General features: G+C 41.3%; 1 protein-coding gene across 1 annotated transcript in view; it reads left to right on the forward strand.

Moving 5' to 3' along the window:
* The first annotated feature begins 401 nt into the window (after positions 1-401).
* The window catches only part of sema3b (sema domain, immunoglobulin domain (Ig), short basic domain, secreted, (semaphorin) 3B), a 65,275-nt gene continuing 41,573 nt past the window's right edge, over positions 402-24,103 (forward strand). The window contains exon 1 of the mRNA XM_086105815.1: positions 402-635. The gene's annotated coding sequence lies outside the window, so the exon portion shown is untranslated. The remainder of the gene's footprint in view (positions 636-24,103) is intronic.

A 24,103-nucleotide genomic window follows, 5' to 3' on the forward strand; every position in this document is an offset into this window, starting at 1 on the left:
TTGACCAAAGTATTTGACAAAGATGTTCTTAAAACACCTTGGAACTGGAACTGTTTTGAAATATGATAAACATTTTGTCATCAAATTAACTACCAATGATAACTATTGGCCAGCCATGCAAATTATCATTTGAAAATATATATTGGTCCTATTTAGGGCTATGCTGTTGTTTTTCCTGCAAATAAGATCATTCCATTGTTGTTGTGTACCCTTAGATACTGAAGGGGTGATTCACATTAGGACAGTTGGAATGGGATTTTGGATGGCAGCGGGAAAAAAAGAAAAGGTGGAGGAAGGAGAGAAAGAACTGGAATCACTCCTGTGTGGCGTCCCACCCCCTCCTCTCTCCAAGAGGAAGGACAGAGAGGAGCGAAACCACACTTGCTCTCCCAGCACAGGACTCCGGGAATTCCGGGAGCCTTGGAGTTGTGTCGTCTCATACACACAAAGGCAAATACTACACAGCTGCAAAAATCCCAGCAGGACCCGAACAGAGGAGTATGGTAGCGAGAAAAGATTGAGGATACAGCTCCCCATTGCTGCCCATTTACCTCGTGGAGGAATTGGCACCTGCCAGGGGGGCTGATGACACAGGCGGGACACAAGCCAGAGGAGCTGAGCTGCTGGTGACAAAGGTGAGACACACCTTTATTGCTGGGCCTTTGCTCTCTTATATCAACTGGCTTGTGTGTTTTGTCTTGGAGAGGTTTGCCCGTAATGAGTAACTGATGGAGGAAGTTTTGTGTGTGTGTTTGTGTGAGAGAAAGATAGTCAAGGTGTGTTCAGGTGTGTCCAATATCTGCATTCTATTGCTCTGGTGGAATGGGCCAACATGTTTAAAGTGTTGCTAAGTAATTTTAAACATAATTTGGAAAAATATTTTGTGTCTTTTGTGATCGATGTCTATAAACCTTATCCACGATTTGTTCTTTCATTGACTTAAAACCGTGGCTAGCCTTGAGATTTGAATTCAAAAATTTGAAAATGACCATATTGTTGAGATTATAAATCCCTCTGGAGAATAAACCACTTTTTGGGGGGGGGAATTTATTTGACAAAAACCGAGACCAGGAACAGTAGAACTTGGGCTCGCACTCAAAGTTCCCATTCCTTAATAATGTTGACAGCAGCGAACAAGTTCTAGTTGGATGAAATTTCTGCTTCTAAAGACAGAAAATTGTCTCTTTTTAGTTTAAAAAGGCTTACCTTCCGACAATCTCACATCGCATTGTGGCAAAAGGTAGAATCCTGGTCGCTTATTGCCTTTTGGTTCTGTAAATATTAAATCCTTGCTGTTGGCTAAAGCCGCGTGCTAAACTGGCGATACGTCACACATTTCTTATTTGAATTACATTTGGCGATTAGCAAATACTTTTGGTGCATTACCACCACTTTCGTTGGCATGCGGCATCCGCAAGCTCAGCAGGTGCTCAGTGCGTCAACCAGTACAGATCGAGTACCAACTGCTGACTGATTTATAACATAGGCTGTGTTCGGAAATTAATGGTAGCGGAGTGCGCGCTGAGTTTCTAAACACATGCACCGTCAAAGTGGTGTTAAGGCGTCACAGTGAATTTCTGAACGCAAGCCTACGGAACGAGGATTTTGGGTGTCAGTACCAGCTCTAATTTGAATATATCCACATAGCAGGACCAGCCAACGTATGAAAAAAATTAGACTCATAGTCCCAAAATATGTATGTATATATCTATATCTATAATTATAGATATAGATATAGATATATATCTATATCTATAATTATAGATATATACACATAAAATTTTAGAGACAAGTGCTGCAGGTTGGCAGGGATCTCAGCTCAACCCAAATCACTTTACGAGAGGCAGCTGTCTGAACGAAAGAAGCTTCAAGCTTTTAAATGTCCTTCCCAGCTGAAGTTTACTATCAAACTAAACATATCACCAAGAGAATTACACGTTGTTTATTTAAAACAACTCAGCTTTGCCTCGGGAAAGTCTGTTTAGTTTAAAGCTAATAAGCAATATAAATGCCATAGATGGGCTAACAAATAGCATCTGTGTCATGAACCTTGAAGCATCTTTTTTTTTTTGGTGAATAAAAATGCTGGAGGAACACATATAGCCGGTCAATATAACAATACTCACAGGCATATACTCTTTATCCTCTTCTAAAAATAACTAATATTCATGCAGTTTACTAAGTCAGTTGAGAAACTTTTCTTTGTGTGTATCCCTGTCTGTTTTATACAGCCGTCACATGGCTGTGGTGCATACACCAGAAGGAGCAGCACAGCGTCTATTTAATTACAGCAAAATATGTGACAAAAACCTTTTTTTAATCATGTCATTACTATGTAACAAACTCAACTCATATCTCAAGGCAAGACTGTACCCGCTTTTCATTGGTAAGCATTCACATATTATTTGTGGGACTGTCCTGGTATTGTGAACGAGTGGTTATTGTGCACCAAGCCTTAAGCTCCTCTGCCCCTCTTATTCCCTTAACTTCATTTGACCCTTTGTCGTTTTACTGCTGGTTATCTCCCAAATCCACAGCTCAAAACGACAGGCCACTGCCGGGGTCTCCATCCGCTTCTCCATCTCTTACTCTCATCTGCCTTCATAAAATTTTATATCTGTATTTTTCTCTGCTTTGTCTTTTTTTTTTTTTTTTTTTTTAATGTGAGGCAGAGCGTTAGCATCTTTTCCCATACTCAGTTGATGTTATTCCGCCGCGGGAGGGCTTGCAGGTGTGTGTTTTGTCTGTCATCTCATCTATTCAGTCCTGTAATCCCAGGTCTAGATGGTCTTTGGAACATTCCCTACCCGGCGCCACTTTGACCTGCATTGTAACCCTTCCATTATCAGACCTCACAAGCCCCCGTTAGCAACAAAGCTACTGTACATATTGAGGTTGACACACTTGTGTAAAGTAAAGCTCTTCGTTGAACAGAAAATCAAACACCACGTTTGTTGTGTCTCAGTGGACCGTGTCGTTGAGACATCAGCCATCCTCCAAGGAATGGATCGTGAAATTGTCCTGTTGGAGAACTTAGCAGCCAGTGATATTATTTGAAATGCTTTGTGTCGTATTCACAGTGGAAGCAAAAATATTCAGCACAGGTCATTTGTAACGCTGTAAAATTATTTTGTCGTCGGTGGGTTCGGTGAAGAGGTTTTTGTCTCAAGTTGTGCGCAGTGTGGAAGGCCTGATATGCTGCATTCAAGATTGGCAGAACATGAATAAAGCGAGCGAGAGTTTACCTGGTCTGACCTCAAAGCATTGCAATTTAATGGAAACAAACACAAAAAAAGGCGGATGACCTCGATAAGCTAGTATTTGTTTGCTGACAATTGCGATAGTTCTGCCTGCAAAGCTAATCTGTTTTGTTATTTCGCATTTATCTCTCCACGCAGAGATGATCTTGTGATTGGAAGTTGTGATAGCCAGTATATTAGTAACTCAGACTCCCAAGTGGAGTTCCAATGTACTTGTTCAAGTTGGCAGGCACACATTTTAGACTCTCATGTATTGTGGATAGTAGAATGATTTCTAGAATTGTGTCATAGAGTCATGCATTCATGGAGCAGAGGTAATCTAAAAAGATGAGTGTCCATGTAAAGACATTATGAGAAAAAGGTTAAAATATAGCCAGCCATTGTTGTATGTAGCCAGAAGTACGTTTGTGAGATTGCCGGTCAAAATAAAAGACTAGCGTAATCTCTGGTCACATGATGCATTGGCCTTTCTGTTCACATTGTCGCCGCAAAGTAGACATTTATTTAACTCGCTGGGGGGGGGGTTCAAGGTTCCTCTGCTGATTACTCGCCGAGACTGCCGAGGTAACTTGATGTTTGAGTTCATGACGGTCAGTGATCCACTGCCACACCCTCAAAGCCATTAACCCCCATCTCAACCCCTTACTCGCTGTGAAAACCCATTAACCTTCTTCTCGAACTCTCCCCTGTCAGCCATTACTGGCCACGCACGTTTTGGATGACAAAACGCTTTCATGTATACTACTATTACACACACACACATATATATACAGCTGTATATATATATATATATACACTGTATATACATACATACATACACACACACACACATATACCGGTATATATATATATATATATATATATATATATATATATATATATATATACACACACACACACACACACACACACACACACACACACACACACACACACACACACACAGGCGGCCCGGTAGTCCAGTGGTTAGCGCGTCGGCTTCACAGTGCAGAGGTACCGGGTTCGATTCCAGCTCCGGCCTCCCTGTGTGGAGTTTGCATGTTCTTCCCGGGCCTGCGTGGGTTTTCTCCGGGTGCTCCGGTTTCCTCCCTCATTCCAAAAAACATGCATGGCAGGCTGATTGGACGCTCTAAATTGTCCCTAGGTGTGAGTGTGGGCGTGGATGGTTGTTCGTCTCTGTGTGCCCTGCGATTGGCTGGCAACTGATTCAGGGTGTCCCCCGCCTACTGCCCGAAGACGGCTGGGATAGGCTCCAGCACCCCCCGCGACCCTAGTGAGGATCAAGCGGTTCGGAAAATGGATGGAAGGGATATATATATACAGTATATACACACACACACATATATATATACATATATATATATATATATATATATATATATATATACAGCTGTATATATATGTGTGTGTGTGTAATAGTATATATATATATATATATATATATATATATATATATATATATATATACACTGTATATACATACACACACACACACACATATATATATATATACAGTATATATACATATATACACACACACACATATATATATATACATATATATATATATATATATATATATACTGTATATGGAGAGAGAGAGAGAGAAACTGCCAAGTTCCCTTTGTTTGAAATATTTAATAAGCGTGTCTGCTGTCTTGAAATATTGACTTTTTTTTTTTCCTATGCAGCCATGGGGGACAGATGAGAGTTGAGGTTGTTCTCTCAGTCCAATAAAAAGCAAAAGGCTGTTCGTGCATCAAACTTTCATTGGGTTCTTTTATTCATTCTTCCACCGATGTGTTTTTTTTAAAATCCGATGTGCGAAACACAAATGTGGCAAATATGTTGTTAATTTTATTATATTCAGTCTAATCATGTCGATCAAATACTGGATTGCATTTTTTTTAAATGGCAATTGCGGGCCATGTGTTAGGTCCTTTTGTAGACAAAGAGATTTTTGATTATGTAAACTGTGACATTTTTAACACCATACCCACTATGTTTGTTGGAAGGCAAGTGTCACCATGCTCATATTGCTTTATACTATTAATCCCATTCGAAGGTGATATCGAGATTAATTTTTTCGTGCAGTTTCCGACACTGATCGTTCGAATTGGCCTGAGGTCCAACTGCTTTGTCGTCACAATTAAACCCTGCCTGAATGGGTTTAGAACTGCACAGACTGTTTGACTGATTTGATTGACCAAATGAACTACACTAAAGTCGAAAATGAGCAAAAATTCTTTTAGAAAGACTCAGCCAGCCCATGAAGTATGCAATACTCTCAAGTAGGTTACAGCTCCAGTGCGAGATAATGGGTGTCATATTTTAACAGTGTCATATGATATGTGTAAACAAGATTCACACCTGGGATATTATGATAACACATGAGTTGACAACCTGAGGTCACAGAAAGGGACACAGAGGAAGCATATTTTGGATAACAAGTGATAACACTCTAATTGATTTGGAAAAACTCTTAACTAGAGATGCACTAGCATTCAGGGAGGTGCGAAAGAAAAACAATGTGGAGATGTTTAGCTTGATCCGAAATTCCTAAATGATGTCATGGGTGTCACCCATCCCGTCTGGAGTTTCACCACACGTACATATTAACTGTGAAATTTGGTGACAAGGCTATCTCAAGTACCTCAATATTTTTGCATAGTAATACCTGGGGAAATCAATTTAGGTGTGTCTTCACAAAGGGTCAGCTGAGTTCTTAAGAGCGGGACCTCTTGTCAACAGATAAGATAATACAGTAATTTAAACTTGCTGATTGGCCTGAGGTTCAGTTCGCGCTGAGGACACGCTGGCCAATCTTTCTTCATCACCCGAAGAGTGTTCCCAGAGGAAGGACGAGTAACCACTGTGACTCGTAGGCAAGCTGCGGTTGTGTTATTGTTCGGAAACCTCAAATAAACTTTCAAGGCAACAAAGGCTGTGACAGTGAAAGATTGATTTCTAGTTCTGGAAATCAGAAGCATATTCTTTCTTCTCGCTGTCATCACCAAGGCGGTGGTGGATAGTCCGTGCCAACAAGGCCTTCTATGCTTGCTCAAACGCTTTCAGAAGTCAACACAGCAATGTAACTACAACTGTATTAGCAACCATGCTGTTTTACCGCCCTCTGGTTAGTCAAAGCAAACCAAGTTCAAAAGAGCAAAACACTGTTCAAAAGTTCAAAAGAGCAGATCTGCCTGTCTTAAAACAATTCTCATCAAAATGAAGTGAAAGAGGTTTGATAAGAAGAGCGTATTTGCAGAAGTGCTCTGGCGGAAAATGGAGATGATAAAACATGTCATTGTAAAACGTGTTTTTATTGATTGTTTAGTGATGCTCTTTTAATTAACACTTAACAGAATCTCAAAATGATAAAAAGTTAAAATCATCATGAAGGGGCAATCGACGGTTGCCGTTTAGCTCCTCCCTGACATTATAAGCTTATCTCTGACTCGGGATGTGTCGTCAAAGATTCCAAAAGAAGGCACTAAAATACCGATTAATGGAAAAGTACCAAAAAAAAAAAACCCCTCGCAAAGACAGTGAATAAGTGAGTTTCAGCAAATGATGAGATTTCATGGTTTCCAAACAAAAATCGGCAAATTCTTACATAAATGGGGGAATCCTGTCTCGGAAAACACATTTTCATACCAACAAAGCAAATATTGCAAATGTTGTCCAGTGATTTTATTTTAAAATTTAGAAATGTTCATCTATTTTCATGTGTGTTACTGTTGTGTGTGTGTGTGTGTGTGTGTGTGTGTCTATGTAATAGGGAAGGAGGGAGGGAGCTGTCCTGTCGGATCACCTTGAGCAGTGATGTACTGTTGAAGGTGAGGAGGAATTAGGAAGCTCTACACAGTGATGGGGAAAGTAACGAGATTCTCACTCTCCCTGTCACAAAAGCGCGCGCACACATACACACACACACACACACACACACACATTTACGCTTCATGTTACACGAAAGCAAGAACCCGTATAGTTTCAGTCACTGTCTGTTCCAGAGCAAGCGTCTACACACACACATATACACACAAACACACACACACATACAGACACACACAAACACATGAACACGATGTCCCATAGGCGGGCTCAAGGGGCTTATGCAAGGGATTTTGCTGCTCTGCAGTGCGCCTGTCAGATAAGATGGGACGCGCCTCTGCCTCCATATCCTCCTCACCCCCAACTAGCCTGTCACTCAAGTTACCTGCCATCCTTTCGCAACCGTGAACCACAACCCCCCCTGCACACACGCACACACATGCACCAATGCACAACACACACAAAGACTCCGCTGAGTGTACAGTATCCCCATCACAAAGACAAAGACAATGCCGGTAATAATTGAGGGGGGTGCATAACATGAGACTACAATATCTCTGCATCAACTTTCTAACTTTTGGTCTTCAATTCCTTCTTAATATAAACACCCCAAAATCTGACTTCATCCAAGCACTCAGATGTTTTGTGTGACTCAAAAGGCATATTTTTATTGAAAATGTTGGTTGGATCCCAAATTGCACAATAATCGAAACACAACTACACAAACACTAATGTAAGTAAACCCTAATAGACACTTCTAGACAATCACCAATATGCGTACATTACAAACTACACACTACTATAAAAGCATCAATGCAAGTACATAATATGACACAAAGACACTGTACATTCATGTAAATACACAAATACTCATGCAACTACACACTACTGCACGTATTGTAGATTAGCAGACCCTCAGCATATAAATACATACTGATGTATTTAATTCATCAACATGTCATTACAATACTTGTAATAGTTGTTTGGCTATTGAGGTGGCAATTGGACAGTATTCATAGTTTTATTATTTATTACTGCTATGGCCCAACGTCTGCCTGACCTCTGGCTCAGATTTATCTTAATTTTGCTGCTTTCGTATTTCTCTTTTTTTTTCTCCTATTTTTGTGCGGTTGTGTGTGTAATTGAGATTATTTATCCATCTATCTATCTAGCTAGCTGACTAGCTATCTAGCTAGCTGACTAGCTAGCTAGCTAGTTGACTAGCTAGCCAACAAGGCCTTCTATATACAGAGATAGCTAGCTAGCTAGTTGTGCTGCTCACCACACTTTAATAACATTTGAGGCTGACAGATGGGAAAAAGATAGTGAGCAAAGTCAAAAACACTTGTATTGCTTTTGGAATGATGACAGATGGCAGTAATGCTTCATTTTGATGGTGCCCAGTGGTGATTTGTCCATTCGTGTAACCTGTCCACCGTCCTGTCACTTCTTCTCTGTCTGGGCCGACATTCATTAGGATTACATTTCACTGAGGTTTTCACTTGAGCTGTCTGCAGAGCAAAATCTCAGATTGTTTGCTCATCAGATAGCTCTCTCATTGTCAGTGCTCAATTTTCAACGAGGTTTCTGCCTCGTAAGGCCAACACATGAACATGTAACATATTTGATATTTTTCCACTCCCAAAGCCAAAAAAACCCTCACTGGGCGCTCTTTTTGAGGTACAAGCTGAGGGCAGAAATTCAGGTGGCCAATACTGTTGGGAGTGTGTGTGTGTGTGTGTGTGTGTGTGTGTGTGAGAGAGAGATTTGGTGTGAGCTGTGGCCGACAGCAGCTCCTGTGTTGGTGTGCTCATTTTCTTTGTGTTTCACTGGGAAGTTCTCCCGGAGTTAAAAGGCTGAAAAGTGATTGAAGTCAGTGACTGAGATTACTATAAAGTCCCGGTACTCAAGTTCCACAGCGAATATTTCTGCAGAGGACGAGCAGTAAGGTTACATACAAGATTTGAGATGTAGCAACCCTCTAGTTAGTATATATGATGTCCCGAAATAGTTTTACCCGAACAATACAACCCATCTAAATGTTTGGCCTGTATACTTCATTACGCTATTTTCACTCTGATTCAGAAAAAAAATTATTGAAAAGACATCGATTTGAATTGTTTAAATTATAAATTTAAAAACAAAAGAAAACTATGCTTCAAGTTTTTCTTGCTGATGCCCTTTGCCTTTCAGTCACAAAGACCACTATCGTTACCAGCAGCATCCCCCCCCCCGCCCCTCCCAGGCTTCTCTTCCCCGCTACTCATCCTCTTGGCAGCTCCACCAGGCAGGCTAATTGACTCAGGCGTCCCAGGAGGCGGTGGGATCATGCACCCTTTCCAATTTGGCTTCCCCTCCTTTGAATAAAAGCTCCATCCATCCTTCTTTTCAATCTCCCTCTCATTAAAATCAGTGTCTCCCAAACATTTAATCCATCTCGCGAAAAAAAGCGCACAGCCCACATACTTAGATTACAGTATGTGGAAATGACTCATGTGTTAAAATGGGTAGCTTTCTAAGTATTGTGATTTTCCTTTTTTTTCTGTAGCCAGTTGGCAAGATTCTCACTCAAATAAGGACTTGAAAGGAGAGACATACATAAAGCAATTCCTTTGGGGTTCACCTTCAGAGAGCATCCTCCTCCACAAACTGCACTTTGGGATGGGGATGGGCGTGCCTCACTTTGTGTGTGTGTTTTTGTCTCGCATCCACCAACGAGGTGTTGTCCCTCAAACTAGCATACGGACGAAGAAAAATAAGTTTGTAATTCATGCTGTGTCGAAAATGCGAGTGGCTTCATGTGAAATCGTAGTGGTAAAGCATTTTGGCTATTGCGCACGCACGCGCACACACACACACACACACACACACACACACACACACACACACACACACACACACACACACACACACACACACACACACACACACACACACACACACATTACAAAACTGCTCCAGGGCTTTGGTTCCAAGGCAGGAAGCATGTGCTGTATGTATGAGCAGCAGCTTTAGCGGCCAGTAGCAAGATGACATTTTCAGATGCACAGATAAAGAATTTGAGTCGTCGGCTCGGACGGGTCTTGTGGAAAAGACATTTGACACGTGGTCGACTCTCTAGTCACGATAGTTTGGGAGCACTTGGGGTTTGGTCTTTTAGAAAGAGTCGATGGGTGCGGGGTTGCTTGATACCTTTTCAATTTGAATTGCACCAAATGAAAAAAAAAATCCACCAATAACAGTAGTCCATTGGTTACTTTCAAAACTTAGCTAGTTGTTATGTTTTGCTCTCGACTGAAAATGACTGTCATGATCAGCTTTTTTCTGGGTTTGGTGATGTGACGTTCTCACGGTGAAAACACCGTGATGTCATTTTCAGTCGACAACAAGTGGCAAAATGGCCACACCCCCAAGATGGATAAAACAGTGGATTTTGCTGGATAATTCATATCCCACAAACACTATATAAATAAGACTACCGTGGGTGGGTCGTGGGGGTGGGTAGTGGCTCATAGGACATAAAAGAACATTTCTGGCTTGGCTTCTCTTGGAGAACCCACGGGGTCAAATTTGGCCCCTATATATTCTGCTACTCAAATGCTACCCTTAAATCCCAAAGGGTCAAATTTGGCCCTAATCCTAAATAATTAAAGCATAGAATATTTTAAAAACATATATTTTGGTGTTAAGTGAACATACACCAGTCATTTAATGTATAATTCATCATTTTCCAAAGAAGAAAAAGGTTCTTGGGTTCTCCATGGTTAAGATGAATCAAAACATTAACAGGGCCAATTGATAATCGTGTTGATTTGCTTCCCAACTTTTAATGCAAAGCGTCCTTTCCTCAGCTATGATGCACAAAGAAACGGCAATGTGTTTTTAATTGCCAAATGCAGAGATGGCAGTCTTTCATGTGAGCACTGACTATGAAGTGGAAAAGAGAATTGGCTCTTGTCTCATGTGGGTGAGGGGCCTTCACATAGCCCATATGTTTATGAACAATCCATCACGGCATCCAACATCAGCATATTTCTCAAAGGGGAAGTTTTAAAGGAGAACAAAGTGAAATATTGTAATGCTCCATCGCTCCTGTGTTGGAACACATGCAATGGTATCCAAGGCTTCTGGTTTTTAATTGTAATCAGAATCAATGCAGGGAGGACACTTAAATCTGTTTTTTTTTTTACATCATCTACTTGTTACACAGGAATCCCAATTTGTTCCATAGTCCAACTGTCTCCATCCTAAAACCTTTATCAAGTGAACATGAAGGGCCCTATTTTCGTTGCGGGTGCAAGTCTTGGGCTCAGTGCCCCCTCTATCTGAGCAAAATGCCCCTTCAACATGCATATTCATCTATTATTGATCAGCTGATCAACATGCACCTCATACACGTTGACTGGGGGAATCGTTTGTGTGTGTGTGTAGGGTGTTGAGTGCTTGTGTAAGCACATAGAGCATAAGCCTAACAACCATCCCAGTTGTGATCGTGTTTGTACTTTTTTCTCTGCCCCGGCTCCCCTCTCACATTAGGACCCTGAGACTCAATGACACTATCGCCTTACGGCTATAACAGAGTACACTAGGCTCCTGTTCCATAACAATGATGTAAGAGATTTTCTTTCATTGAAATAATAAGAGTGGTGGTACGGTGGCCGACAACTGGTTAGCACGTCCGCCTCACAGTACAGAGGACCAGTGTTCCGAATTTGAGCTCCCGTGTGGAGTCTTTGCCACGTCCGTGACCCTCGTGAAGATAAGCGGTTCAGAAAATGTCTGTATGGATCAATAAATTCGGGTGCTTCATGGTATCCAACTTTTATCCAAGGACTGAATATCATTTAAAGGCGAAACTAAAGAATGAGAGCCGCTAGCGATTTGTTTTAGACTTTTTTTTAATACATAGGAAATCATTGTAATAGAAATAATCACAAAACCTTTAATATCTTTATAAGGCAACGTTCAGTCAATTGTAAAATTAACGTAACCACTTCTAATCGTAAAATATAAGAAGCAGTAAATTGCCTGAGTCGCTTAACGTAATGACCGAACCCTCTTCATCTTGTTTTTATTTCAAATAATAGCAGGAATTGGACTGAAATGCTGCAGTTTTTGTGCCCTAATAACTTTCTATGGTCATCATCACATTTTTCCTCTTTATCATCACGGGAACCCTTCTGTGGTTGCGTTACATAAAAACCCACAAAACATGACCAAAAAATAAATAAATAAAATTCAGAACTCAAGTGTTGATTGCATAGACATTTGCCGATGTAAATATTGAACCGATTCAACATCTATCATTGTCCGCCCGATTGTTTTCTGAGTAAATCAGGACGGAAAAATGACTCTTAACATAGCCCACACCACTGGATCATTGTAATCAGCAGAGGAATCTTTTAAGGACATATGAACACTGAGTCTTGATTGACTGTGGCCGTTTGTCTCCCCCGCACAAAAATCAAAATCGGCCTGTATCGGCTTGTGTCGAACCCTTCTTTCATCAAATGTCAGATTTTGCGCTAGATCGCTGAGAGAACAAGTTGCATAAACCAAGGACACCGAGAGGACACAAGTGAGGAGTGAATTCTTCCATGTGTTTAGTTGCTGGCCTCTCTTCCTCCACTCTCCTTTTCCTCTTCTCTTGACATGAAATAGTCATTAGGTGTAGTGGTAATTCAGCCCAGATGTCTTTCCACATTAACTAATGTGCAATCCGAAATGTCAGGACTGTGTGCATGTGGCTGGATTGTTCATATAAGTACACGGCACCACGGATGTGCGTCACTCTCTCTAAGTATGCAGCTCCATTCGGCTTCCAGCTTGTATTTGTGTTTCCCTCAGACAGTTCGCACGGCAGGGTTTCCTGTTCTAAACTCGACAGGTGCTAAATAATAAAAGCATCGAACAAGCAAGAGGGGAGAGACGAAAAGAGAATCGCACGAGGACAAGACCGGGGAAGGCTAAATTGTGGAGGGAAGGAAAACAGAACCAAGTGAGACGGCCAGTGGAAAGAAGTGTTTGTCTTTAAATCCAACACGGAACCAAAACTTTGTGCTTGGTCAGAGCAGCTGATGGCAAGCAAAGCCAAATAGTCACACAACGCTTTTAATTCTTGGCGGCAGACAGAAGGCGGGTTTGTGGTGTGAGAAGGGCTTGAAGGCAAAGTGACAATTTTGAATTTGTCTTGTGCTTGAATCAAGCACTTCATGTCCTTTAAAATACACAAAGTCTCACCAGGCAGACTGGAGGCTAAGGAATAAAAGCGGGAGGGAGCAAGGCAAACCCTCTTAGAAATATCAGAAGACAGTAGTTGATGTTCGGAATGTACATACTGTATGTCTGAGTTCCTTCCCGTGTCTGCATTTTTTGATGCATATAATGGTGGCTGGCAACATCTCAGCTCGTCACTGAATAGCAGGTTTGCCCAATACGTTGATCGGAGCCCGCGGAGTGGTCCAAAGTCAACCGCGAGGGGTGTCAGGTGAAATGGGGAAAAAAAAAAGATTGGTGTGTCTGTGTTATTAATATTATATATTTTTATGTGGGTGGCCTGGGAGTCGAGTCGTTAGCATGTATCAGCCATCATCTTCTACAATCGGCAATTCCTTCTCCAACATGGTCTCAATGTGTGTTACTCACTTTTTCAAGGACTGTTCACCACCACGTCCTGCACCTTCTTTTCCTGTTTCGTATAGTACCTCCATGTTGTCTTTTGCAGCCCTCCAGTGTTTGTTTTCTGGTGGATGGTAAAATGAAAGTCTCTCACTGTGTCGTGGAGGGATTGCCGCCGCTTTGCCTGGACCAGTCATCAATCAATACATGCCCAATAATGGCCTGCAATGTTGCTAACAAGGCACATGCTTTGAATGACATGTTTAGAACTAATAGACATCCTTTCTGTGACAGAGACTTGGCAACACCACTTAGAATTTATACACGTAGAACCTCAGACTGATCATCTTTGGGAACTTAATGCCTAACAATTCGTAATGGCGGCTTGACTGTGAACCACTTCTGCTGCCAGTTGGTGAGCTCGGATGCTTCCTTCTCCTTTGACTTCCAACTTGTCAAATTGGGCATTAAAAAGCAATCTCCCGGGGTCTTCATCTATTTTCCTCCTGGACCCCCAGGCTTGATTTTATCTGACTTCCATCATAAAACTGGTCACAGTTCTGCTGAAGATTAACGAAGAAAACGGAATATTTTGATTTTAAACAGGATGTGCTGTCTGACAGTCACATAGCTGGCCATGTACACTGGATATGACCGTATTTTCCGCACTATAAGGTGCTTCAGTGTATAAGGCGCACCTTCAATGAATGGCTAATTTTAAAACTATTTTTATATATAGGGTGCACCGCATTATAAGGCGCATAGTATAGGAGCTACAATAGTGGCTGAGATTGCGTTATGCATCCACTAGATGGAGCTAGACTCAAAGGAATACAATACAATACAGCTTTATTTATATGGCACTTTCACAACTGCTGCAGCTGTAACAAAACGCTTTACAGAACATTTAAAATAATACGTCTAAGAAATCAGGATATTGATCCATATACTTTAGAAGGCACATCGGATTAGAGGGCGCACTGTCAGCTTTTGAGAAAATTGAATGGTTTTAGGTGCGCTTTATAGTGCGGAAAATACGGTACTCACTCACTATGAAGACTTGCACACCAGTGGCTATAAATGTGTCTTTCACTCTCCCACCACATACTGATTCCCTGTCATCTTTCATCCATCCCACCGTTGGAAACCTGGGGGTGACCTTTGAGCAGTCCCACTCCTTTGACGCTCATATAAAACATCTGTCCAATTCATGTTTTTTTTTTTCCACCTACGCAACCTCATTAAATTCCCTTTCATTCGTCTCCGCTCAGGAAATGGAGATGCTCATTCATGCTTTTGTCTCCTCCCGCTCTGACTGCACCAAAACCGCTTGAGATCCTCCGGAAGGCATCCAGAATGCAGCTGTTTGCCTACTTTGCCGACAAAGAAAATATCTAACAGCCCATGGTTGTGCCTTCAACAAATCAATTGTTCCTCACACCGGACTGTATCACGCCTCAACACATTGGCAAACTCACTTGACATGATCTTTGAACTGCAATAGACGTTTTACTTTTGTGTCGATTACCAGGGCCTCTCGGTTTTAATGTCTTCAGGTCCATTGTGCGTACACTTAGAGGATGAAAGCGCTCCGCTCAAGATTACAAAAGCGTGTATAATAACAGTGCGTCTACACAACGGATTAGCTATCAGCCAGTGTGGCGTTTCGTCGATTTAAATCAGATGAGAGACAGCTGTACGCGGAGGGCTGTCTGTAACTCTATACACATGCATAAAACACCCCCATACACATGCACACACCTGGACACAGGGAATCCTACCCCAAGGGCATCTTTGAGCAGCGCAGCTGGGGAATAGAAAAAGAGACGCGAACGGAGAGCTGGATGTCATCAAGAAACTTAGCAGTTTCCCCGCTGCTGCACTAATGCAAAGTGACCGATCAGAAACAGCTGAGCTTGACTGACTCCGTGACCACATCCATTAAGTTAATTAACGTAACTCTTGAGAAGCCATTGTTATTTTCTCCCCCTTCCAGTTTCACACATAACTACCCCATCAGACATTTTGATCAGCGCAAATTTTCAGGCAGAACTGGGCATGTGTTAAACCACAAAGACATAATCAGAGTGAAGGCAATACATGCTAACAAAACAAGGCCTGCTACGATATTATGCCTCATACATTGTCTAATCATGTTAGTATGTTTGTACCAAAACTGCACAGGCACAAAACTAACTCTGAAGGAATTTTAGCACCAACGTTTGCACGAACACACCATGAGAAGTGTCCTGGCAGCTTTGCTGACATTGTCAACCATTCAAACTGGCCATCCAGTGTCACCATGGCAACTAGAAATTCCTCTTCTGACAAGCTAGTGTCCCATCCAAATATCATCAATTACTAAGAGAATTGACTTCATCTGGTTCACTGGCTCAACATTATTCAGATCCCCAAAATGGAGCTACTCAGCATTCATTGCTACATGGAAAATGTTGTGTTATTTAGTCTGAAACTATACACCTCAACAACATTTGGTTGCTTTATTTGAAATCCATCATGGTGTTACATAGAGGCAAAGTTATTACAACTGCTGTCCAGTGACTTTTGGGAATCAACTGTTCTTGCCTATGAAAAGCTTTGGAGCATTATTAAATCTTTTTTTTTTTAATCAACATTATGCCCTGAGTGCTTGCAAAGATAGTGAGCCGATGAGAGATTGGCAAGAGAGCATCATGGAGACAATGACTGGTATGTGCGTGCGTGCGTTTCTATGTACGTGCCTGCACGTGTGTGTGTGTGTGTGTGTGTGTTAATGAGGCTGCATGGATGGCTGAGGAGGCTCAGTGTTGGAGTGGACTTTGGACAATTACAAGAATTCCTCTGTGCATTCTTTCCTTCATGAGAATCTCTCTCTCTCTCTCCCTCTCAGACACACACACACATGCACACACACACACACACACACACACTGATACACAACCAGAGTTGACAATGCCCTCTCTCCTCATCCTTTTCTAATTCACCTTGTATTGTGTGTGTGTGTGTGTGTACTTGTGTTTGAATCCTCTCTTTGACAGCACGACGCAAAATACATCGTGCTTACAAAGTGATGACATTAGCTCTTGCAGGGTACAGCCATGTGTTATGTTTAGCGGCTTGTTTCGATTCATTGATCGCGTAGTGGCACACTTGCCTTTCGATGGAGGCATGAGTTCCTTTCCCACTCAGCGACGGCGTCAATGTAGGTGTGCATGGTTGTCCGCTAAACAGCACTGAAATCCCTCCCCGCAAATATCTTCCTTTTGGGGTAGTAATGAGGAGCCTTCCTAAATGACAAATCTGCTATTATATGTCTGCAAAAACGCTCTGGGTTTGTGTGAAAAATGCAACACAATTGTGGCAATATTCGGTCTTCTCTGGCTTCTGAGTCAAGATTAAAGGCAGTTTATTGCTGTTCTTTTGGACACAGCTTTTATGTTGCTTTTTTGTAAAATATCTGTGAATAAAAACAGTGTTGCTTTGCTGGAGATGCACTTTACTGCTTGCTTTTCTTTTTTTTTTTTTTTTAAATACAATAGCTCGCGGCAAGTTACATCAGAAGCCTTCTCCGAACCCCCCCCCCCCCCCCCCCCCCCCCGTGATAAGACATTTCTTTGAACTTTATTTGTTTATAATACTGATGATTTTTCATGAAATCACTTTTCATGAAGACATTGCAACATACGGAATTTCTATCCTTAGGGCTGAACATTGAATTGTACTTTTTTTGGTCATTTTGGAGGATTTGGGGATTTTTATTCACCTTGATATATTTTTTTCCATTTAATTTTGCTGTTGACAAATATTTAAGCCCAGGAGAAGGTATGGGCTCTTTTAGCACTCTTATTTTCTCACAAGACTTCAGGCATGTTGACACTTTTGGAAATGAAGTGAGCTGAGGATAAGGGGATTTGTCACAAATCCCATCTGTCATCTTCCTAAGTGGTCTCATATCTTAGCTTGCATGGTTGGATTATAGTTCTATACTCAGAAAATGCTAAGTACATTACAGCTGGGTGGAACCATTTACAGGTATCATTTTTACTTCTAATATGTCTCATGAGTTGGTCGAAAAACAAGGAATTGATGCAGTGTATTTCGATTGAGTGTGTTGTGTTCGTGATGTTATTGAGCAAGTTTGTCCAGCGGGCCAAAAGTACTAGTGGGAGTTTCAACCGTTGTCGCGCGTGATGTCAGCAGATTGCCAACTCTCATGTGACTGAAACCGCCGAAAGGTTTTATCCCAGTGTGTTTTCTTGGATTTTTTTGTGCTGGCACCACCGAACAAAAAAAGTGTGACGATAACACTGGTCAAAACATTTTTGCAACATTTTTTTAATCAGAGATGCAAAGAAACATTTTTTTTCTTGAGCAGATTTTTTTCAGTTACTCATAATACTAGAATTATTATGATGAAAATAATAAAATATATACTGAAATAGTAATGCTTAAAAATTGCGGGTTAGGTTCGGCAACATTGATTTTTGTCTGAAAGGTCATTGCTATAAATGACAAAGCAAAATCTGGATTGTGTATTTATAGGTCAAACTTAAAAACAAAAAAATGCAAACATTTCAAAAATATGATGTAAAAAATAAAAGCAAAGCATAAATTAAAAAAAAAAAATATATATATATATATACAGTATATATATATATATTTTTTTCCCATTTTACTTTTATCCTTGTAGTGTATTATGACTAGCACAAATGGAATGAGCGCTTATTGACGACAAATATCAATGGGTGTGTCCACTGTGGATCATATCAGACAGGTTTCACAAAGCCTTTCCGACAATGTGACACTTGCGGTCACACTAACAAACATTGACCTTCTGTTCGTCGACAAAGGCTTGCATTTATTTTTAGCATACCACGCTGTTGCTGCGGGGACCGTTGGGGGACGGTGACCTGAGCCACAGAGCCATTTGCCTCCAATGAGAAATTGTGATTATGTTTTCAGTCAACGTAAGAACAAATGTGAACATTTATGGTACGGTTGCCATTTTGTATGTCGTGCTGTCAAGATTTAGCTTGCAACTGTCACATTCAGTGTCTTTATTTTTTACGACATTTAAATTACATTTGATATAGCTAGTCCCTACACATGTTGGGACTTATTTTTATGCCCAGGAAAGCACCGTCTACCTGTGTGCATGGGTGGAGTTTTCGTTCTTTTGGTATTGTCCTCGACCTTGCATCGGTAAAATTGGGCGTAAATTGTTGACTTCACCCTAAACTTTATCAGAAGTTTGCATTCTTAGTTTGATAGGAGGAACTCATGATGATAGCTGCAGACTGAATTCTGAAGTCTAGCTTCATAATGGAACAAGACAATGATCTCAAACATACTGCCGACACAACAAATGACTTCATCAGGGGGGAAAAGTGGAAGGTCTTAGACTGGCCAAGTCAGTCACCGGACCTTAACCCAATTGAGCATGCATTTCACTTCCTGGAGACTAGACTGAAGCGAGAAACCCTCTGAATTCGACAAGAACTGAAAGAGGCTGCAGTAAAGGCCTGGAAAAGCATTTCAAATGACGAAAGCAACACTCTGGTGAAGTCAGCTGGTCGCAGGACTGATGCAGTTATTGCAAGTACGGGTTACGCCACCAAATGTTAAATGTTATTCACTTTCAGTGAATTTCATCAGGTCCGTCCCAATACTTTTGCTCGCTTGAAAAGTGAGCGGCTTCATACCAAAGGTGCTCTCTTCTGTTACATCGAGATGAAACCCAAATGACTTCACCATGCAACAAAAAATAAAGGAAATTATCTTATTCCAATACTTGAGTGTCCGCGCGTGTACGTGTGTGTGTGTGTGTGTGTGTGCGCGTGTGTGTCACATTACACTCATACCTCGGTTTTCGACCATAATCTGCTCCAGAAGGCTGTTCGAAAACCGATTTGTTCGAAAAAAAAAATCTTGATTGAACATGTCTGTTCACAATGGAACGCTACACAAGGAAGCGTCACTTCGTCGTGTAAGGAAGGCAAGAGGAGTCAAGTGGCGCATTCCAGTGCGCTCAGTTTGGTCGAGAACCGATTTTCTGTCGTAATTCGAGGCATAAAAAACTACATTTTTGGTCAAAAACTGATTGGGTCGAGAACAGAGACGTTCGAAAACCGAGGTTTGACTGTACAACATTAGTTTGGGCAAGATTGGGCAAAACTGTCAGGAAACTTAATTCCCACCTTGTTACTATTACAGCTACAAATGAATCTGTGTCGAGCAGCAACACACACACACACACACACAAAAACTGCATTCTGTTCACACGGCAGGAAGCAGAAATTCTAATCAACTCAGTTCACGTAGCAGCTTGACGGTTACAAGGCCCTGTAGAATAGGGCACATTCGACATCCTTGGGGACCAGCTTCTAGCTCACATAATTCATGATACTGTATTACCACTCTAACGTGCACGAGGGAGACGAGAGCAATGACCATTCATCCTAATTAATTGCCACACTTAATGAGTACAGTCTGCACACAGCCACTAATTGGACATGGTATGCTGTGAGTGTTTCATGCTAATAGGTTCTTTGATTGCGGCATAGATAATTAGCTAATTAACTCCATATAACCAGAGTCGTTGAACTGGCGAATTAGAGAAAAGCAAAACACTGAAACGCGAAACCCCCACATTTTCGTCAAAGCAAACATTTGAAACCTTTAACTGTCACGGTTCGTCTTTTTCTTGACTCGTGCATGGTTTTGATCACATTAAGTTTTAGTCAATGTCATGACTTGTTTTCCTGTCCTTTGTTGATGTCTTGTCTGTTCGTTTTCGTTTCCTATTTGCTGCAGTTTGGCACAAACCCTGCCATTGCTTTTCGATGCAATTTGATTGTGTATTTCGGTTTTATAATGCTTGTTCAGGGATATGATGATTGTTATGACGTACAGTTGACTGCGTTTCAACATGAATACATATTAAGCGGAAGGTCGCTGACTGGCCAAGTCAATTACTGCACCTTAACCTAATAGAGCCTGCAGTTTTCCTCCTGATGAGGAGACTGAAGGGCAAAAGCCCTCAAAACAATGAAGAACTGAAAGAGGATAGAGTGAAACTCCTCTACAATGAAATCATGTTTGCAGCAAGAATTTTTTCACAACGGGGGCTTTTTCACTGTAGCAAATTTGATCTCAGATGTAAACACACACACACACACAAACCTATGTGTACACGCACACACAATCGTATGTGTACTCTTTATTTTTATTTCAATAGTGCATAAGTATGAGCACACACTTATTTGACACTTCATATTGTCAGTGTAGAAGGGAAAAAAGGAAACAAATTGCGAAATTTACGATCAGCATTCACTTTCACTTGCATCAATTTCTTGGCTAATGTCTTATTTTGCTTGCTCCGTCTTTCATTTTGATCACTTTTACCCTCTCTTCCAGCATCAGAGCTCTTCTTGTCTTCGCTGCTCGACATCCAAAGGTTCGTTTTGTAGCCATTTTAGCAATGCAACGTCCATGCTCGTCTGAATCTAACAATAACAAATACTTCCTGGACCCGGTGGCTTTTCTTTCCACCATCTCACCGTCTCTAACTCGACCTCCCCTCGATTGCCACCCAAGACAGCCGTTGCTCAGCTGATGTCATGCAATGAACTTTTAAGCCAGCCACGGGACGCTTCGTAGTCCTCGATGGCCATAGTTAGCTCTCAAAGGCTAAAAACTTTACGCTAACTGGAGCGCTTCTCTCTCATTAGCGCTCCAGTTAGCGTAAGGTTTTTAGCATGATAACAAGTAAAGCATTTTCGCGAAAAATGCTTTACTTGTAATACGAGGAAACATTCGTTCATTTGAATGTCCGTCGAGCCATAAGCAATTTACTCAGAACAGTTAATCAGTTGCATTCCACTCTATCTTCTACGGATCTAGCTTCAGTATCTATACACATAGACAGTGAGGTCCCTCTTGGCCAATCGGAGGCCAGGATGATGCTCGGTAAGCCAATGGCAGAGCAGCTATGAGTATGTTGCGTTCAGGAAACTCGCAGCTGTGACCGAAATAAACATCGTTCACTATGTAAACCAGTGTGGTGGTTGCTGTTGCCGTTTCCGAACGAAGCAGTAGAGGGCGCTGTTGGATTAGACTTCGTTGTAGTGAATGTCTTTGCGAGGCTGGAGCAGAGAAAATGATTTTGTATAACGCACCAGGGTTTTTTTTCGTTGTATGGGGGGGGGGGGGGCAGTAGAATATGAATGGCGTTAATGCATGAAGATTTTTTCACATTAGGGGGCATTTTCACCCATGTAGGTTTCGTTCTAGAGGAGTTTCACTGTACATTAAAGGCCCGGAAAAGCATTTCAAATGAAGAAAGCAGAGGTATGGTGAAGTAAATGGATTGTCGGCTTAATGCACGTTTGGGTTATACGACCAAATATGGAATGTTATTGACTTTAATTTAAAAAGTGAATTGAATAATTCTCTATTTTTACACAAACACACACACTGATATACACATCCATCCATTTTCTGAACCGCTCAATCCTCACAATTGATATATTGAAAGCATTTTCTTGTTACGCTATTACAGCAACGTTAACATTCATTCAAGCGATGATTCGTGACGTCTGATTTCAAAGCACGTAATCTATCAATTGGTTGTGTAATAATATGAGGAAGCATTGAAACATTTATATGGTTTCATTACGGCTCTCTGAGGGGAAACTGCAACTGCAATGTGGCCCACGCCAAAAATGAGTGTGACACCCCTGGGTTAGAGGATTAATGTAGAACAAAGAGAATTTCTTTTTTCACTTCTCCAAATGGTGTCATGCTTCTGTGCTTTGTGGACTGATGCCAAATTCTACACGCGTGTGTGTATGTGTGTAGCCTCTTTGGCTAGTACACAACTAATCCTCCCACTATTGTGCGACCACATATTTACAATGGCATAAGGAACCACCGATATCATGAACCTTTCTCTTACATATGGCAAGGTAAGCACTTTGTGGCCACATGCTTCTTCTGACTGATCCGGTTTATCATATGTTGGATTTTCCGCAGATTTACACTTTGACAAGAAACTGTGCCGTGCTTACTGTATTTCAATGATAGCCCACAAGTGACATTTTTCTTTCACATACTATGGCCAACCGCCATCCCTTCAATAGTCTTTCCAAAACAGCCTTGCAGGACTTGCTGGTTTGCAAGCAATACTGCATTCGCACTTGTACACGTGAGCTCCTGCATCCCGCTTGCACGCACCGCTCAGACACACACGCTTCACTCGCATGCGAATAAAAAGCTGCTGAAAACAACTGGGAGTATGTGAAAATCCCAAGAATTGGAGAGAGGATAAAAATTAACGGAAGGAAGAAGAAATATCCGCACAGTACAAAGCCGATGTTGCATAGAATCCTGCTAATGATCAACAGATGTATGAAAGAAATACACATGTAAACCCCAATTCACTGCAAGTTAAACTGTCATAATCAGTGGTGTGGGTTTTTTGTACACTTGTGTCATGATCATATTGTCCCAATACTTTTGTTTTGTCTCGGTGTAGCTGAATTGCTGAAAGTAAGCAGCTACAAGACCAAAGACATAATATTTGGAAAACTGGGGCCAAAAAAAAAAAAGTAGAATGCAAGTTATTTTAAGTTACGTGTTTTGTTTGAATCTTTTGATTTTGTCTTCACACTCCATTTGTAACACAAATGTGGTGCTTTGCCGTGTTGAAGAGGCCACGCTGAGAAAGCGGCCTGTGGTATGTTGTGCGTTAACAGTCTGGTGGTTTCATTTAAACAATGGGAAGGACAACAAACCATCGATTGGACGTACATCAGCACAGCGGTAGTGATATCACGCCATGTGGTGTCTGACAACGTATTGCCTGATGAATTACTCACACTCTGGGAAGCGTGAGGAGAACGTTAAGATTGTAATTTAAAAGGAAACATCACCGCACACTACTGCCGGTTGAAGACTAGGGGTGTTGACTTCATTATTTCCACTCTTTGGATGCCAGAATAATAATCTGTTCAAGTTCAAACTTGAGTGTGGCTCACGTTACAGACGATAAAGTAGATCCCAGAAAATGCGAAAATAAAAAATGTGCTACTAATCATATCATATTAACATGTCATATAATAGTTGTTATGCCACTTCAACGGTTTAACAGCATAAATGTCTACAATTAATGTCACCAAGAAAAAAAAAACCATACACCGAGCACAGGGGCTTTTTTTTTTTCTTTCGACATTCTGGATTCAATGCATTCTGCATTACACATTGACACAACAGTGCTGACAAAGTGAGAGCCAAATCAAAGAGGGTTGCTGTATTTCTCCTGGAAGCCGTTCTACAGCACATGCTCTCTCACGCCAGGCTTCTGTTTGCATTTCGCAAAGCATTATAGGAGC

Source organism: Hippocampus guttulatus, chromosome 1 (genome assembly GCF_054856545.1).
Source record: "Hippocampus guttulatus isolate MCC_2025c chromosome 1, RoL_Hgut_1.0, whole genome shotgun sequence".
In the NCBI taxonomy this organism is placed as follows: Eukaryota; Metazoa; Chordata; class Actinopteri; order Syngnathiformes; family Syngnathidae; genus Hippocampus; species Hippocampus guttulatus.